The sequence below is a fragment of the Enhydra lutris genome, unplaced genomic scaffold (genome assembly GCF_002288905.1).
Source record: "Enhydra lutris kenyoni isolate GAN:26980312 unplaced genomic scaffold, ASM228890v2 scaffoldscaffold9, whole genome shotgun sequence".
Classification (NCBI taxonomy): domain Eukaryota; kingdom Metazoa; phylum Chordata; class Mammalia; order Carnivora; family Mustelidae; genus Enhydra; species Enhydra lutris.
The window spans coordinates 23,160,701-23,174,055 of record NW_019154093.1 but is presented as its reverse complement, the minus strand read 5'-3'; the positions used below and the strand labels follow the sequence as shown (position 1 = coordinate 23,174,055).

Below are 13,355 nucleotides of genomic sequence, written 5' to 3'. Positions count from 1 at the left end.
TCTCTGGCCTCTTGGATGATTCTGTTTCAGTGGTTGGCTCAGTAGGTCTGCGTCCAAGAACAAAAGAGACAAATCCTCCATGGCTTATTCCTTGCCTCCCTGTTCCAGCTCCTCAGTGTACCAAGGCTGCGGCCATGCTGAACTTCTTGCCATTGCCATAACACACACTTGCACTTGCCGTTCCAGATGTCTGAGTATTCCCTCTATTCCAGCAGTCATCACGTTCCTTGTGATCCCGTGACACCTTGTATTAGACATCGCTGTTAATGGTGCTGGAAGCACGAGTTCTTCATGGTCTGTGTGTCCATCTGTGCAGTCATGTGTTCATTCATTGATTCATTTGTCCTCCATGGACTGGTGTGCCTCTCCAGTTCAACTCAGCAACATGAGAACAAGAAATGGGTATTATTCTTGCTTCTTTGTTGCTCACCACAAGACCTGGTATATAGGGAGTGCTTAGTAAATGTTTGTGGGGTGAATGAATGAAGCCACACTCTGCACATGATCTCCCTGCCCGTGGAGAACCTCTAGTCTGTTTTGTAATCGCAGGGTGACCTTCTCCTTTCCCAGAGCAACAGCGTGTGGTGCAAAGACCAGGGCCTTTGTAGTCAAGTGGAACAAAAATGAAATCCTGGCCTCACCACGTACTAGCAGTGTACCTGGGACAAGGAGCTTAATGTCTCTGAGCCTCAGCCAATGTAACTGTGAAAGAAGGATGATACAACCTGTACTAGATTAGAGATCATGTTTATAAAAGCTCCTGGCTCATATTTAAGATGCTCAGTGACAGAATCAAGCTACTGGCCCTCTGAGAGTGGGTCTGTATTGGTGTTGAAATTTGGTGGTTCTCACAGACTTTACCTTGACTCTTTATTTCCTTTTTGTAAAACCAAATAGATTTTTCTTCTTAGTTGAGGAATTTTGGTTGCAGGCCTTGCAAGTTGACAAGATGTGGTTGGCCAAAGACACCTCTGGCCATCTTGGTGGTAAGACAGTTGCCCTGGCCAATGGAATGCCTAAGGAACTATTGTAAATGTCACCACCCACCTTCCCCTCTTCCCCTCTTCACATGGGGATGTAATGATGTCAGAATCAAAGGTCAGAGCCCTTGGAGATAGGGTGGGCTCTTCTCTCCTTTTTACCATAAAGTTGAGGCCAAGAGAGAACAGTGCCTTGTCCAAGGCCATCCCAGAGTTTTGTGACAAACTAACGTGTATATCACATTCCATTCTACAAAATACCATCTAGATCACTCTCTCTTTGTCCACTGTTAGCAGCCTTACTGACCCCATCATGTAGATAAGGAAGCTGAACTTAAGAAGTTTGAGTTGACTAAGATCACCTGCCTCTTTTTTATTTTTTTTAAAGATTTTATTTATTTATTTGACAGAGAGAGATCACAAGTAGGCAGAGAGGCAGGCAGAGAGAGAGAGAGGAGGAAGCAGGCTCCCCACCGAGCAGAGAGCCTAATGGGAGACTTGATCCCCGGACCCTGAGATCATGACCTGAGCCGAAGGCAGAGGCTTAACCCACTGAGCCACCAAGGTGCCCGATCACCTGCCTCTTAAAAGGCACAGCTGGGACTCAAACCCAGGTATTCTGGAGCCATTTCTTGAGGTTTTTCTACTTTCCCACTTTTAAGGTTGATGTTCTTTTTACCCCTAAAATTTGCAGGCTCTCACTCCTGGACTTTGGCATCTTTTTTGAACCCTCCTTTGATTTTCTAGAGATGCTTCAGTTCAGAGAATCCATACTTATTGGATTGCACAACCTCCCAGGAATTTGAGGGCTGTATTAATTATCTATTGCTGCCTAACAATGTTACCTCAAACCTAGCACCTTAAACAATGCCCATTTATTAGTTCAGTTTCTGTGGCTCAGGAGTCTGGGCATAGCTTAGCTGGGTTCTGTCCTTCAGGTTCTCTTACAAGGCTGCACTCAAAGTGTTGGCCTGGGCTGGGGTCTCATCTGAAAGCTTGACTGGAAGGATCTTCCTCCAAGCTCACCAGGTTGTTGGCAAGATTCACGTCCTTGTGGTCTGTTAGACTGAGGGCGCTCCTTACTAAGTGTCACCTGGAGGCTGTCCCCAGTTCCTTGCCACATAGGATGGCTGACTTCATCAAAGCCATAAGTGGAGATAACAGACAGTCTATTAGGAAGACAGAGATAATATAAAGTAAAGTAACTGTGGAAGTGATATCTATCACATTGAGTTTTAACTCAATGCTATAATCCTCTTTAACAAAGCTTCCAGACTGTATGACTTTCCACCATGACTAAAGCTGTTTTCCACCAGCCCCTTCTTGTTGTCCACACCACATCTGAATTTTCCTATATTCTTTTGATGAGATGCAAGTTACAAGTCTTGCCCACACTCAGTGAGACGGAATTACCCAAAGGCATGAGTACATGGAGGCAGGGATCACTGGAGGGCATTTCTCACTTGATCTTGGCCAAAAGGCCGAGAAACGATAGGAGGGCATTTTTATTTTACACTATGTTTCAGCTTTATTATGGTATCATTAACAAGAAAATTGTAAGTTACTTAAAGTATACATTGTGATGATTTGATCTACATGTACATTGTGTGGAGGCCATTGTGTAGTCTGTCCGCCATAAGCACACACCCTTGTAATATGTATGTATTTGAAATATTTACATAGTCTGTTGTCAATCCGTATAGTAACTATTAAAGCTTAATTTTTTATTTTTTGATGAAAAATAAATATTAATAGAAGTTCTAAATTTTTCTTCCATTACCTCAGTGGGTGGTTTTTACAGTCCACTGCCTTAGAATGAGCATATGGTAGCTTGTTTGCCTTATGGTTTGATTGTCTACATACTTGTTAAGCTCCTCCTGCAGATGGATTTCATTAACTGTTAGCAGAGAAGGCCCTGGGGCAAGGTGGGTCTCTTCCTGAGATTGAAGTCCATGGGAAAGGGATTAAGTCTGATTGGACTTGAACTCCCCAGTGCTTGGCCTAATGCCTGCCTGGCACAGACAGAGCAAGTGCTCAATTAACGTTGGGTGGCTGGAGGTGACCCTTTGTAAAATTAAGGCAAGAGGGGAGATGTGGGCTTTTATCAGAGATGTCTTGCTCACGGAGCCCTCATTTACTCTTTCACTCAGCATTTACTTGAGGCTGTTCTGTGGCCTCCGTGGTCCAGGAACTGGAGACCTAGAAAGTCAAATACAGTCAGCCTCGGGGAGCCTTGGTCCATGGGTAAAACAGCTAAACAGATAATAAACAGGCAGTGTTTGTAGAGACGTGCCAGACCCAAATTGTGAATTGGTGAACATGGTGGGAGCACAGAAGCTGTGACTCACTGGCCTGAAGGAAGGCTTCATAGAATAGGTGTTGTTTGAGCTGGACCCTGAAGGTTGGGCAGAAGCAATCAGTTACCTATTTTTCTGAAGAGAGTAGTTAGCTTCTCATGGCGTTTGGGAAGGTGAAGTCATAGGTTCATTGGGACACAATGATGTGATGTGGGCTCCTATCCCTGGGAACAAGAAAATCTGAGCCCAGCTGGAGGACAGAGGTTGAGCCCACAGTAGCAGCCATTGCTTGGGTCTCTCTTGGCCAAAAATACCTGACATCGACCTAGGGAGGGGCTCTTTCAGGCTGCTCCTGTGTTAGAACTCAAGTTTCTTCCTTGCATTTTGTTATGAAGGCTCCAGGCCAGTGTCCCAGGTGCTCGAAACCTTCAGAGAGTCAGAAGCTGGCGTTTGAGAAAAGCCTGGTCCTCCGGGCCTTTGTAGACCTCCCATCCTGATTTATATAGATTTGACACCTTTGGGCTTTGCTCAGATCTATAAACTTGGGCATCAGTGTCTCCGTTCGGGTGTCAGGTCTCCAAATGAGATAGTGACGAAGAGTTTCTTTGGAGCTTCCATGGCAGAAGCATCAATCGCTTTGCCAACGAGGGCTGTCCAGAGCCCCAGGCTCTGCGGATTTATGAGCTGCCTGCGCCTTCTTCTGTAATCTCTAGACTCCCAGCTTTCACTGAAAAAGAATGGTTTCTAATCTCGCAGATAACCTTCCTCATGTAAATCTGCACACTGGAGGGCTTAGCCTGGCATGGATTACCAGGAGAACATCCACCCCTTCTCTCCCTGGAAACTCGGGATCACAGAGGAGCCTCCAATAACTTGTGATCAGGGAAACCACCCCTATATAAATCATGGAGATATTACAGAGAATATCTGGCTTGCTTCTTCCCTCTTTTCCTTCCTTTTTAAAATTTATTTATTTATTTATTTATTTATTTTAAATATTTTATTCATTTATTTGACAGAGATCGCAAGTAGGCAGAGAGGCAGGCAGAAAGAGGGGGAGGAAGCAGGCTCCCCACAGAGCAGAGAGCCCGATGCGGGGCCCGATCTCAGGACCCCGGGATCATGACCTGAGCCGAAGGCAGAGGCTTTAACCCACTGAACTACCCAGGCACCCCATACTTCCTTTTTTTTTTTTTTTAATTAAATTATCACCTGAGGGCCAGTGCCATTTCTTCTCTGAGCCAAGACCCGGGGGAAGCCTAGAAACTGTGCCTTGGGAGTCTTACTTTGGCTTGTGGGATAGGGTATCTGAAAGATGGCATTTGTATTGGGGCTGCCTTCCCAGGAGCTATGACAAGTGGGTCTGTCTGGAGGAGGGTGGCCAGCAGGTAATTACACTGCGGTGTGATCGGGCTTTAGTAAGAGATGAGCAAAGGGCCTTAGGAGATTCCTTTGTAATTAAAAAACCCTCCTGATTTGATACACAGGGTTTATGTGCAATTTTCCTTTCACTCACTCCTGTTAAGAGTGTTCATATTATAAGCCAAAGCTACAAACCCTTTTACTATGTTTATACACATCAGTTCTTTTATTTTGAAATCAGTTTTAACTCAATGCTATAATCCTCTTTAACAAAGCTTCCAGACTGTATGACTTTCCACCATGACTAAAGCGGTTTTCCACCAGCCCCTTCTTGTCCACACCACATCTGAGATGTCCCTGCCCAGAGAGTCCAGTTTCAGTGTCTGTGCTGTTTCTCCATCAGTTTTCTTCCTTTTTCTCTTTGAAGTCAATCGGAAGAACCTGGGTTGGAGAGTGGGTCAGCACAGTAACTTTTTTTTTAAAGATTTTATTTATTTATTTGAGAGGGAGAGAGAGAGCACAAGCAGGGGGAGAGGCAGAGGGAGAAAACAAAGCAGGCTCCCCACTGAGCACAGAGCCCAATGCAGGACTCGATCCCAGGACCCTGGAATCATGAGCTGAGCCAAAGGCAGATGCTTAACCAACTGAGCCACCCAGGCACACAACACAGTAACTTTTCATTCTTGCTTAAACTTATTTAGTGCAAAGTTTTTACACATAGACAAAAGCAGAGTGAATAGTATAGTGAATGTCCATGTACCCATTGCTTACTTTGCATAGTTGTTAACTCACAGCCAACTTTATTTCATCCATCCACCTATCTTATTTTGAAGCACATCTAAGATTAATACCCCATATTATTATTATTATTTTAAAGATTCCATTCATTTATTTGACAGAGAGAGAGATCATAAGTAGTCAGAGAGGCAGGCAGAGAGACAGGAGGAAGCAGGCTCCCCACTGAGCAGAGAGCCCAATTAGGGGCTTGATCCCAGGACTCTGGGATCATGACTTGAGCCAAAGGCAGAGGCTTTAACCCACTGAGCCACCCAGATTCCCTACCCCTTATTATTTTTAAGCATATCTAAGCACATGTATTATTTGATCCATAAATATTTAAATCCTGGATCTATAAAAGACACTTTTAAACTTTTAAAAACATAACCGTAATACCACAGTCACACCTAAAAAAAATTGTATCTTCTTAATACAGGCATACCTTGTGTTATTGAGCTTTGCTTATTGCGCTCCACAGATACTGTGTGTGTTTTTGTTTTTTGTTTTGCTTTGTTTTGTTTTTTTACAAATTGAAGGTTTGTGGAAGCCCTGTGTTGAGCCGAGTCTATCAGCACCGTTTTCCCAAAAGCAGTTGCTCACTTTGTGTCTCTGTGTTACATTTTGGTAATGCTTGCAATATTTTAAACTGTTTCATTATTAATATGTTTCTTACGGTGATCTGTGATCACAGGTCTTTGGTGTGACTGTTGTAATTATTTTGTGTTGCTATAATCTGTACCCATATGTAAGATGGTAAACTTCATAAAGGTTATGTGTGTTCTGATGGCTCCACTGACCAACCATTCCCCTGTCTCTCTCCCTCTCCTCGGGCTTCCCTATTAAAAAATTGTAATATTGAAAATGGGCCAATTAATAGCTCAACAATAATCTCTGAGTGTTCAAATAAAAAGAGTCACACATCGCTCACTTTATTTATTTTTTTTAAAAGATTTTATTTAGTTATTTGACAGACAGAGATCACAAGTAGGCAGAGAGGCTGGCAGAGAGAGAGAGAGGAAGGGAAGCAGGCACCCCGCTGAGCAGAGAGCCCGATGTGGGGCTCGATCCCAGGACCCTGAGACCATGACCTGAGCCGATGGCAGAGGCTTAACCCACTGAGCCACCCAGGCGCCCCATCGCTCACTTTAAATCAAAAGCTAGAGATGACTAAGCTTAGTGAGGAAGGATGTCGAAAGCCAAGACAGACTGAAAGTGAAGCCTCCTGCACCAAACAGCCAAGTTGCAAAAGCGAAGGACGAGTTCCTGCCGGAAACTGAGAGCGCTGCTCCAGGGGACACACGGATGATAAGAAGGTGGAACAGCCTTACTGCCGACGTGGAGAGTGTGTGAGCGGCCTGGATAGAAGAGCAAACCAGCCACCACATTCCCTTAAGGCAGGTCTGACCCCGAGCAAGGCCCGAGCTCTCCTCCATTCTGTGAAGGCTGAGGGAGGTGAGGAAGCTGCAGAAGGAAGGTTGGAAGCAGCAGAGGTGGGTTCGTGAGGTTTAGGGAAAGAAGCCGCCTCCATAACGTAGAAGTGCAGGGTGAAGCAGCCAGCGCCGGTGTAGACTCCACAGCAGGTGGTCTGGAAGCTCCGGCTCGGATCATTCGTGAAGGTGGATGCACTGAACAACAGATGTTCAGTGTAGACGGAGCAGCCTTCTGTCGGGGAAGATGCCGTGTGAGACGTGCACAGCGGCAGAGGAGTCAGCGCCTGGCCTCAAAGCCTCAGCGAGCCCCTCCCACGAGCCGGGCTGACTCGCGTGGGAGGGGCTCATGCAGCTCGTGACTTTATGTTAAAGCTGGTGCCCATGTGCCATTCATGAAGCCCCAGGACCGTCAAGATATAGACCCTCAAGTATAGATAGCTAAATCTATACTTTCTGTGCTCTGTAAACAGAACAAAGTCTGGATGACAGCATACTTGTTTACAAGACGGTTTACTGAGTATTTTAAGCCCCCTGTTGAGACATCCCCAGGAAAAAAAAAGATTCCTTTCAAAATATTCCTGCTCACTGACAGTACATCTGGTCACCCAAGAACCCTGATGGAGACGGACGAGGTAAGTGTTCGAATGCCTCTGACACAGCATCTGTTCTGCAGCCCATGGATCACGGAATCATTCCGGCCTTCTGATTAAGAGATTCAGTTCATAAGCCTGTCATTGCCACAGTGATTCCTCTGGTGGCTCTGGGCAAAGTGAAATAAAAACCTTCCGGAAAGGATTCACCATCCTAGAACATCCGTGATTCATGGGAAGAGGTCAGGATAGCAACATGAGCAGGAGTTTGGAAGAAGTTGGTTCCAGCCCTCATGGGCGACTCTGAGGGGTCAGGACGTCAGGGAGGAAGTGACTGCAGATGGGGCAGAAGGAGCAAGAGAACGGGAAGCGGAGGCTGAAGGTGGGACTGCGCGGCCGCCCTCTCAGGGTAAAACTTGAGGGTGAGCAGTTGCTTCTTACAGATGAACAAAGAAGGTGGTGTCCCAGGATGGAATCTACTCCCGGTGAAGATGCCATGAAGGTGGTTGAAATGACAACACAGGATTCACAATTATCACAGAAGTTTAGTTGATAAAGCAGCAGCAAGGTTTGAGAGGACTGACTCCAGTTTTGAAAGAAGTTCTACTGTGGGTAAAATGCTATCAAATAGCATCGTGTGCTACAGAGAAATTGTTTGTGAAAATAATCAATCCATGTGGCAAACCTCATGCCGTCTTAGCAGAAATTGCCTCAGCCAGCCTTCAGCACCCACCACCCTGATCAGTCGGCAGCCGTCAACGTTGAGGCAGGACCTTCCCCCAGTAAAAAGATTATGACTTGCTGGAAGCTGATTTGACGCTTAAGATTTTTTTTAGCAATAAAGTATTTTTTAATTAAACTATGTACATTTTGGGATGCCTGGGTGGCTTAGTCAGTTAAGCATCTGCCTTTTGGCTCAGGTCATGATCCCAGGGTCCTGGGATCAAGTCCCACATTGGGCTCCCTGCTCAGCAGAGAGCCTGCTTCCCCCTCTGCTCCCCTCCCCTGTTCATGCTCACTCTGACTCTGCCAAATTATGTCAGAGAAAAAAGTATGTACATTTTTCAGGCATAATGCTATTGCATACTTAGTAGACTCTGGTATAGTGTAAACACGACTTTTATATGCCCTGGCAAACCAAAAAGTTCATTGATTCACTTTATTGTGGTATCCACTTTATTGCCTTGGTCTGGAGTGTCTCCCCAATCTCTCTGAAGCATCATATGTACTTCAGTGTTTGAATTTCACCTTGCAGTTTGTTGATGTATTTCTTAAGTGTTTTTTAAATGGTAGATTCCCACTTCATTCTCCCCCCTTTCCCTTTACCATATATTTGTTGAAGAATGATTTATCCTATAGTTTTCACTATCTGGATTTTGCTGATTGTATTTCTATGGTGTTGTTTATCATGTTGCTTTGCCTTTGTTTTCTGTAAACTGGTGGTTGTATCTAAAGGTTTGGTCAGATTGAGCATTGGTTGGTTGGTTGGTTGGTTGGTTGGTTTTGGCAAGACTACTTGATATGTGGTGTTAAATGCTTTCACCCATAAACTCATAATGTGTAATTATCTCTTGCTTTTTGATATTTAAAGTAATTAAGCGATGCCTACATCTGTTAAATCATTAGGGTTTTCAAAATGGTGATATTTCAGTTCTATCTTTGCTTCTTTGTTTATTAATTAGAATACTTCTTTCATAAAAACTTCCTTTTATCTACTATTTGGCTCGGCAGTGATGTAATTCCTGGAGAAAAGCAGGATAAATGATTCTTTTGCTTTTTTCCCCACCTACTTTCAAAACAGTAGTTGGCTTGCTAGCACTCAGCAACAATGACCAGTTAGTTTCAGTCCATTGCAAGTATTATGCTTACCAATATTCAAGTTGTCCCTTCTTTGGCTAATGGGAAGCTCTTCAAATTGGCCCGAGTCCTGTTGGCATAGCCCTAAGAACCTCTGATAAATGTGTTATTATCTGTTACAACAGAATTTTCCAGGCTTTTCCAGGCTCATCTTGAACATTTCCTGTCCCAGATCCAGACTGAGTCATTTCTTGAAGGAGTCTTGGTTCTGTTCATTAGGGAGATAGTCATACCAGGTCACAATCTGGACGCTAGCAGTACTTCTTGCCATTGGGTTGGTTGTTCACAGGCCTTTTCACTGTTCAGAGTCAGGAAATAGATGTGTTGTGTGCTTGATGCCTTTTTTAAAGGAGATGCAATGTGGGTTCATACTCATACTTTGAATTCTTATTTAGCACTACAGAGTTTTTTCTAAATTGCTTTTATCTTATATCTGTATCTCCTTTCTTACCTACTGGGAATCTCACTTTACAACAATACCAGCAGTGATAGAATTGGGCTAGCACATAAGTACCTAATTGTTTTATCCAGGCACTAGTAACGGTCCAATAATAACAGCAACAGCACTCCCATTAATTACTGGAAACATTGCTTTAAAACCTTTTAAGGCTTTTTTTTTAAAGGTTTTTAAGTTCTGGAGTTCCCCTTCCTGGCTTGTTTACTTGGAAGCCCACTATTTATTTTTCAGGACGCACTTCAGATAGCCTGTCCTTGGGGAAGTTTAAATTACTTACTCCTCTGTGCTCTCGTACAGCTCTTTGTACGTTCCTCTGTTAGAGCACTTCTTATTCACAGGGACATAGACTGAGAATCCCTAGAGAGTGAAGATTTATTGACCAATATAGCTGCAGCATCCCACAGGCTTTGGGGAAAGCTTGATTTTGAACTTGACAGTTCATAGATCCGTCACATGCACACATGCTTGGTTCGTTTGCCTGGTGACTTGAGCACTTTTTACTTGTTCATTCATTGAGGGCCTACCCTTGGCCACCATTTGCTGGGTCACTGGGGTCAACAGTGGAGATTGGACCTTCCCCTCCCAGATTTTACACCCCATTTTCTATCTCAGGTTTCAGATAGACTAGAAGGCCCTGCTAAATTAAAAAGAGAACCCTAACTTGGGGAACTTTGGGTTTGAACACCCCCGATCAGGCTTGGGTGCAGGGGTGCCGCCACGAAGGGGGCTAAGGGCTGGCCTGGGTCGCAGTGGGACCACCCAACATGGGGAGCCTGAAGTGGCCAGGAATCGGGTTGTAGGTAGGTAAGAGGCAGGGGAGCTCTGGCTGATGGTGGCATTAGGGACCAAGTCTGGCACAAAGGACAGTATCATCTTACTCGCCACCCTCTGGGCTAAGCCCCAGGAATCCCCAGCCTCTGTCAGGCTACCTACTAAAGGTTGGCAGCCGGGCAAGGGAAATTTTCTGTCTTTAATCCCTCCTCTGGTCTTGACATTAATTTGGAACAGACAGCTGGAGAGATGAGAGAAAAAGAGCATGTTTATGAAAATAAAATCTTCAGTGCCTGCCCTGTGGGCTCGTTTGTCTCTACCTTTATTTAGCATTTCAGAAGCCCGAGCTAATGTTTACCAGAAGGTGAGGAAAGACTGTTCTTCCAGTCCAGCAAACTGCAGCATTCATGCTTCTCCAACCACTTTTCACAGATATATTGTTGACAACATTTCTCTTTTCTAGAGCCGGGACATTGAGGCAGATACCCCTGCCTTAGGCCCACCTTCCTAGTTGCGATCCTACCCCCGAGGGTAGTAGGAGGCCTGGCACATTCTCTTAGGTTGGAGGCCATTTATTAGGAAACGGCCTCTCTGCCACATTTCTTAATCCCCACCCTGGATTTAACTATATCTAGCACCTCTTCCCAAATTTTCATCTATTGCAAATCGCCAGCTAGGTGTACCAACAGATGATTCAAATTCATTACGTTCAAGACTAAACCCATCTCCCCTGCAACCAGATCCTCTTTATATTTTCCTGTCTCCGTGAATGGCACAAAACCATCCACATTGCCCCTGACGTTAGACTAGGTTAGGTTCTTTATTATACTGTCTCACAGTACCTCACAATTACAATTACATAAGTAATATGTTATGTATATGTTTACCTGGTAGTTTTCACTGCCAGACTGTGTAACTTTCTTGAGAGTTGGGACCATGGTGCTTTATTCATCATGGTACGCCAATGCCCAACCCATCTGACACGTGAGTCCTTAATCACTATTTGTTGGAATAATTAAGAAATCCACCTGGCCACCCTAGAAACCTCATCATCAATGTAGAATCCCCCTTCTAACCTTCCATATCTTACCTGTCCGTACAACTTGTCTATTCTACCCCTGAAATGTTTCTCAGGTCTGTCCTATTAGTACTCTGCCTGATGTTCCTGGTGTTCAGGACCCAATCAGCTCACATTTGGACTATGATAATAACTTGGTGGGTTTCTCTATCTCTTTTCTTTTCCTTCTTCCAATCCATCCTATGCATAGCCAAAGCACTTTTCAAAAAATTATAAAACTGTGTCACTTACGAACTTTCTTTTCTTCTTCTTCTTCTTCTTCTTCTTCTTCTTCTTCTTCTCCTTCTTCTTCTTTTTTTTGCCTCTGATCGTCTAAAAGACAAAATCTATACTCCCTGCAGGATCAGTCCCTAATCTGTTTGTCCTACCTCATATCCTGCCGTTGTCCCCTGCACAACCTTGTGCTTCAGCAACCACAAACAGCTCTCCAGTTTTCAAATCTTTTCATGTCCCTCCATATTTACTTTATTCCTCCTCTAGCACCTAACACAGCTGTTACAAGGAAGGGAGACAAAGAAGGATGGGGGAAGGTAGCTATGGGATCTGGCAGAGGAAAATCACTGGTTTTCCAAAGTAATAGAGGAAAACTTTTTAAAATGTCCTCTCCCCTCCCATAATAAGTCTTCTTGGAGTTGGTGACTCAGGGCTCCAGGTTGTCTGGTATTGAAGCTATACCTCTGAACATAAACAAGTACCCTTCCCTACAGTTTAGGTCCTTTCTAAATATGGGGGGGGTATCTTTTTCTTTCTTTATTATTATAATTTTTTTAATGTTATGTTAGTCACCATACAGTACATTATTAGTTTTTGGTGTAGAGTTCCATGATTCATTGTTTGCATATAACACCCAGTTCTCCATGCAGACCGTGCCTTCCTTAATACCCATTACCGGGCTCACCCATCCCCCACATCCCCAAAAACCTCAGTTTGATTCCCGGAGTCCATAGTCTCTTATGGTTTGTCCCCCTCTCTGATTTACCCCTCTTCATTTTCCCCTTCCTTCTCCTGATGTCCTCCATGTTATACCTTATGTTCCACAAGTAAGTGAAACCATATGATAATTGTCTTCCTGTGTTGGGCTTATTTCACTCAGCATAATCCCCTCCAGTCCCATCCATGTTGATGCAAATGGTGGGTATTCATCCTTTCTAATGGCTGCGTAATAGTCCATTGTAATATCCAATGGGGGAGTCTTTTTCTTAAAAGTGACTCTTTTTGTTTTTCAGTTCTCTTTTCTGGTTTTTGAAGTGTGGTTCTTTGGGACATGGCATCTACTGCAGGGAAGCAAGCCAGCGGGAAAACTGATGGCATGGCCCACCCTCCGGCAGCTGTAAGGTGCCACGCTGAAGTCTCATCACCCAATTTAACAAACAGTAACTAAATGTTGTTCAGTCCATGTGTCTTTCGGCTCTTCTTTCTCACCTGTCAGTTATCGTTGTAACTATGCACCGATTTAGGACAAAATACAAGGGAACGTGGGAGGTGTGCCTGCCATCTGCCTCTCGCTGTCCTGGGATGCCCTTAACATGTGAAATGGATCCATCCTAACGTCTGTTGACTTTCTTCGGAATTGTATACAGATGATCCTCTAAGGTGATCCTCTTCTCTCCAGTGCTTGCCATCGTAAACTGACCGAACTGTATGAACTTTGGTTTGGATTCATTGGGAGCCTGAACAATTTGTCTATGGTGACTTGACACTGGGCAACCAAACCTGATTGTTGCAAAATAAATACCTCATAGAATGTCTGTCTGCA

At 44.3% G+C, this 13,355-nt stretch overlaps 1 protein-coding gene across 2 annotated transcripts in view; it reads left to right on the top strand.

The window, feature by feature from the left end:
• Nucleotides 1–13,355, top strand: part of LOC111143561 (Yip1 domain family member 1) — a 39,335-nt gene extending 25,980 nt beyond the window's left edge. Inside the window, exon 11 of one of the 2 annotated variants that reach the window (XM_022497385.1) lies at nt 12,826–13,355. The gene's annotated coding sequence lies outside the window, so the exon portion shown is untranslated. The remainder of the gene's footprint in view (nt 1–12,825) is intronic. The other variant, XM_022497386.1, reaches the window with a different exon arrangement.